The sequence below is a fragment of the Catharus ustulatus genome, chromosome 3 (assembly GCF_009819885.2).
Source record: "Catharus ustulatus isolate bCatUst1 chromosome 3, bCatUst1.pri.v2, whole genome shotgun sequence".
Classification (NCBI taxonomy): Eukaryota; Metazoa; Chordata; class Aves; order Passeriformes; family Turdidae; genus Catharus; species Catharus ustulatus.
Window position 1 is genome coordinate 51,634,043 of NC_046223.1, and position 6,519 is coordinate 51,640,561.

Sequence of the window (6,519 nt, forward strand, 5' to 3'; positions counted from 1 at the left end):
AATTCTGGGTACAATGACTGGGAGGCAGCCAAAAGCAACTGATGGAAGAAAAGGGCATGGAAGATGAGATGCAGACAGAATCCCCAAATGCTGGTTTGCTGTTCTACGTGTAGGGAAAGTGATGCAGTGGTTAGATCTGTTTGTTGTGGCTATTAGGTTTTTTGAAATGTAGCCTTCTATGGAGGCAGCAAACAGTGAGTAGTTGATGCTAAAATAAAAAGTGTGGTTAACTGATGAACAGTCTGAGCTAGAAAGAAACAACTCCCTTTCCCCTTTTAAGGTTTTTCTTTCTACAGGGGTAGAGTTAACAGATATGTATCTCAAGTGCAGCACACATGCTACAGCTTTTGCTGTAACCAACAATAAGGCACTATTAATGAAGAGGCTCTTTGAGCTGTGATAAGAAACCTGTGAGAAAAGACAATTTGCCAGGGCCTATAAGGTTTTTCAGAACTGTCCTGAAATTTGACTGCATTTAATATACCTATTTTTTTAATGGTTCTGAGAATTGCTCATGCAGGGACACCTTCCACTAGACTAGGTTGCTCAAAACCCCATGCAGTCTGGCCTTGAACACTCCACAGCTGGTGCATCCACAGCTTCTCTGGGTAACCTGTGCTAGTGCCTCACCACTCTTAAGTAAGAATTTCTTCATAATATCTAAACTAAACTTACCCTCTTTCAGTTTAAAGCCATTGCCCGTTGTACATGCCCCTGTAAAAAGCCACTCTCTGGCCATCCTGTAGGGCCCTACCCATAGGTACTGGAAGGCTGCAGTACGATCTCCTTGGAGCTCCCTCCTGAGTAAACTACCCCAGCTCTCTGGGCCTGTCTTCACAGGAGAGGTGCTCCAGCCCTCTGGACTGCTTCACCAGGTCCATTGCCTTGTTGTGTTGGGACCCCAGAGCTGGATGCCCCAGGTCTCACAGAGCAGAGTAGAGAAGCAGAATGCCCTCTCTCATCCTACTGGCCTCGCTGCTTTGGATGCAGCCCAGAGCACAACTGGCTTTCTGAGCTGTGAGTTCACGTTGCTGGTTCATGTCCAGCCTCTCATCCATCAGCACCTCCAAGTTCTTCTCCTCAGGGCTGCTCTCAATCCATTTTCTGCCAGCCTGTGCTTTTGCTTGGGATTGCCCCGATCCAGGTGTGGAACCTTGCGCTTGGCCCTGTTGAAATCAATGAGGTACATACAGGCCCACTTCAAGCCTGTCCTGGTCCCTCTGGATGGCATCCCTTCCCTTCAGTGTGCTGACCACACCTCTCAACTTGGTGTTGTTGGAATACTTGCTGAGGGTGCACTCAATCTCACTGGTACCAACAAAGATTTGTGGGACACAAACCAATATAAGGTTTGTGGGATGCATTTCACTGGGACAGAAAGACTTCTACTCTTTCAGTTCTCTGTTAAGGCAACATGCTGTGTGCCCAGATGGAAAAAACAAACTATGATGTAAAACTTTTTGAAAATATATTGTGAAGTTTTTCACATATATTTGCCTGATGGCAAGTAATGCAAGTTCTTTCAAAGTTTTGTTCATTTCTTATCTTACCAAATGTGACATTTGAGCTATGGGCTGTGTGATTCTTCAGTGGAGCCCCTTGGTAGCAAAAACATCAGGACAGGCACCTGTGCTTTGAAACACATCAAACCAGTCATTTTCTAAGGGTATTCAAATGAAACACAACCTGACAGGTTTCCCTCTGACTCCATGAATTTGTGTGGTAATTTACCTTGTAAAATTTAGCTTTGTTTTTATACAATTTGTTCAAACCTCTAAGGTATATGGGCACCTATGAGTTGCCTTTGATGTTTTAGAGATACTATTTTTTCTACAAAGTAATAAAAAATATTTTAAAATACTTTAATTTGTATGCTTATTATTATCATAGGAGATAGTACCTCTGGGCATGACATAAACTGCTGCTTTATTTGAATACAACAGCAGTCCAGAAAATTTACAACAAAATATGAAGCTCAAGAAAATGGGAAAATACTTAAAGACAAAGCAGCACAATAATAATACTGTGTCATCACAAGCCAGACTCTTGGTGACTTATCAGATCACTGTTCAGTAAGTCAGCTGAGGAGCTGTATGTCTTGTGAGTGTTAACACAGAAAGGAGGAATTGGTAGGAAAGTTCGTGGTTGATAGTCAGCAGTGAAATTGGATTGTCCGGTCAGGGAATGTCACTCCTAAGAGTTACAAATAGTAATGTATTCTCAGTTCCAGGGATATATTAGGAATGGAGAAATCCCAGAGTGAAGTTGTCTTTAATCTCTTCAAAAGCTGGAGCACAAGCTTGCACAAGTCAGTGGTTGTATTTACCATCTTTGGCCTAGTTCTTTATATGCAGCTGGTACTTTACAACGGAGATTCACATCTATAGCAGCTGCTTTTCCTTTTAAAACCTTGTTCAGTTTTACAACCCCTTTGAATGGACTTTGTCAGTCCATGAGTGGGACAAGGCTCAAGGGAGCTGTGTGAAGGAATGCTTCAGTAGATGGCACTCTCCTTCTGAAGGAGGATGGGCAAATACCTCAGCCAAGGAATTAGATGCAGTGAGAACAACTTCCTTTATACTCTACAGAAATCACAGTGAATGCACATAAAGCTCTGCCTAGCTATGCAGCTCCTGGCAGGTTTTCACAAATCTGGATCTATCAAGTCCTCACATCTGGCTTCCTCCCTGCTTTTGAATGACTGTAGTCTGTTTACACAATCTATATTGTGTGTATTTTGTGTATATACATACACATATACAATATATATACATATATATATATGCATATAAAAATAAAAGAGCTCAGTGGTAATGTAAGCTGCACACATTAGACTCAGGGTTTACAATTGTTCTGCTTTTCCAATAATTTTTTTAAAAATTCTTTTATTTTTCTGTTCTGTTAGTGGTAGGTTCATTATGGGAACTTAAGTCCTTTGATTTGTTGATAGTTTTCTGATTGTATTTTCTAGTCACAAAATTTCATAGATCCAGTTTAAAGAGTACTGAATTCATGCAAATGAGGAGGCCTTAGCTGCAGGTATGGGTCAATGAAGACCTGCTAGGCTTTAGGGAAGCGGCAACTTTTTGAATCAAATCTGTTGCTAAACAAGCAGCAGTGTACAGCCATCATACATCTTTTTAAACTGCACACTGTTTTCCTCACCCTTGAATAGGAAGGTGAAAGAGGAATATGAAAGAAATGTGTAGAAGACAAAGTTGCAATAAAAATATTACATTGGACAAATTTATAAAATGCAAATTTAATTAGTTCAATTTCTTTTAGGATTCTTGAGTAATGTGAGTATATTCTTTCAATTTACTGCTTTTTAAGCATTTAAGTAGTTTTTTCTTATTTGACTGACACACAAGTCAAATAATGCTACGCAGGTTCTCAATCATTGCCTCTCCCCTACACTGCAAAATTCCTTTTTCCATTGATTAAAACCACAGGGAGGGATAACAATATTTTTAAAATCCAGGCCCAGGAGCTAAAATTTTACTGTCATAGCTCAAATAAAATTGACTTTTTTTTACCCCCAATATTTATGTCAGAGCCTGAGGGTGTCTGGGGGCCTGACAGCATGAAGAGGCCCCAGGTCATGAATGGAGGAAAAGTAGAAAGAGTATTTGTGTACATCTCTCCAGTGACAGTCAACTTTTGAGCAATCAAAAGTTAAGCACTACTGCAAAATGGAGAAAAGAATTTCTGTTAAAATAAGCAGTTCTAGCAGTGGCATGCTGGTTAAGCAAAAAGGTTGATTAATAAGTGTATTCTTTTAAATTTTCTATTTTTGAGTCAAAACAAAACAAACCTACTGTGAGTATCAAGTGCTTAAGGGACTGTGCCCAAAAGCAGTATTTTCTGTCATTTGCAGAGAAGCCATATGCCAGATTACAGTAATTTCACGACCATAAGGTGCACTGGACTATAAGGAGCACCGCCGGGAGTCTGCAAATTTCGCAACTTTGTACATTATATAAGGCGTACCGGACTATAAGGCACACCTTTTTTTTTGCAGCGAGGCTCTGCCCCCAGCTCCCCCCACAAGGTTGCTGGCCGAGGCCCCGCCTCAACCCGGCAGCCATTGGCCCCCGGGCCCGCCTGTACCTGGCAGGAGAGGCGCTGCAGGTCCCCAGGCCACCCTGCACCCGGAAGCTGCGGCCCCACAGCCCCACCTCCACCCGGCAGCCACGGCCCTGCCGGCTCCCCCTGCGGCTCGTGGCTCACATTTCCGGGTTGGCAAATTTCCGAACTTTTGCCCATATATAAGGTGCACCGGACTATAAGGCACACTTCTGTGTTCGGGCAAAAATTTTAGTCAAAAGGGTGCGCCTTATAGTCATGAAATTACTGTAAATGCTGGACCTGTGGAAGCTTTCTATTGAAAGTACTATATAGCTACAGCATTCATCTGGTTTTTTGGCAAATAGATATAAACTTCCAAAGGCATTTTATGCAGAATTCCAAACAGCCTTCACACAGTAAGGTTACTGTTTGGAAGTCTCTTTTGCACACAAACTGCATGGAAATGGTTTGGACAGGCTTTTTTAACACTGTACAAAGGAATGGATTTTTTTTTTCCTTTGGAGACAAAAATCAAGTTGTTTTAATGTGGGACATTTACTATTTGAAGCATGTTCTGCATAATATAAATATAAATAAATGCATATACATATACATATACATATACATATACATATACATATACATATACATATACATATACATGTACAATAATAAAAGCAAAAATATATTATCATTATTAGGGTACTACTGGTTTTTTTTCTTCTTCTGCAATCTTGAGCTGGCATTTTATTCAATTAATAAGGAAACTTATCAAGGTCATGAAACAAATCAGAAACATTTGATTTATAGTTTCAATGTTTACTTTTATAGCAGCTGTTGGGATTTCAGAGTATTTTGAAGACCCACAAACCAGCCTTCTACACTGGCTTTCAAGTAGTTGTTTCAAATCGGAGAACAATTGTCTGAGTCATCAAACTATGTATCAGGACACCTGAGTTTTATGCCTTCAGGCAAATTATAGCCTAATTTTCAGTGTCATGCACTCTTTAACTTCCACTTATCTAAAACAGAGTTGCAAGAGCTTGGCACCTCTGAAACATGTTTTAAAATGTTTTGGGAATATCTTCTCTACAGATGCATTGGAAAACTGTTTTAGTGTTCGCAATACATTTTGAAATGTTTGGTAAGAGCATTACAGAAATGCAGTTGTTACTAGCAAATATTTCATTGAAACAGTCCTGCTGTTTTTTCATCTCAGTGCAGTACAGTTCAAGTTACCTTTAAAGAACCTCACAATTAAACATTACAGTTTATTACAACAGAGCAAGAAATAGGTGGAGCATGTGATGAATAACAGGCTTTTAGGATGAAAGCTGAAGGGTGGAAAATGATGAGCAAAAGGTGAAGAGCAAGTGGTGACAGAAGTAGGACCTGGCAATCACATGGGTTCCCTATTCTTTAGAAGACCCCTATGAAAGGATCCAGAAGACATGGTGAGAAAATAGCTATACTAGTCCTGCTTTTGATAACATTGAGAAGCCTGACAACCCAATGGGTTTGCAGAGCTGGTCAAGGAAGTAGCCAGAAAAATCAAAGTCCCAATTCTTTGTAATGAATTGCATTATGTATTAGAAGTGTCATATCTTTTGGTTTACCAGTGTAGGTAGGGTTATTTGTGACAAGTGGTATTTGGGATTAGGAAAATTACATCAAGAGAAAAAGCAGCAGTTGTTGGACAGACCAGAGGGATTTGTGTGAGTCTGTTCATGAGTGTTCATGAGTGCAGAGCAAAGGGTTGATTTTCAAACAGGATTTATTTAGAAAATAAAGATTTATTAAAGGATAGACAATAAATGTATCAAATGCAATAGTTAGAATAAATCCACTAAATCTATGAGTAAGTTAATAAAAGTGATTAATTTTCATCGGTTCTGTACTTACAAGATTCCTAATTTAGGTGACTCTGAATCAAACCAGTTTTTACTGGAATCCTCAATATTACAAATATCATCTCATGCTACAAGAATTAAACCAGGGTCATTTCTAAAACTCTTCAGTGAAGGGTGGGCATATGCACCAGACTGGTGAATTAACCGAAAGGAGAACTGAACATTTTCCTTTTACTACCTCTTTCTGCATGAAAACTGCAGATAATTTTTGCTTTCTGCCATTGCTAACTTATCTGGCCCACTCAGCAGGACTGGCCAAGAAAACAGTGCTAAATTCGTTTGGCCACTGTCTTTTTCCTTTTTTTTTTTCTTTTTTTTTTTTTTTTTGTTTTGTTTTGGTGTTTTGGTTTGGTTTGGTTTTCTTTATTTTTTTTTCTTATTTTTTTCTTTTTTCCCCCCAGTTTTCTATTCTTGCTGATTTGCAAAGTCTCAGGTGACTGAGTTCTGAGTTGTTTGTCCAACAGCTCCTTTGTTCTGATCTGTGCTCCAGCAAAAACTGGAAAAACCTGTTCACTTGCTTTTTTTTTTTTTTAATCTTCCT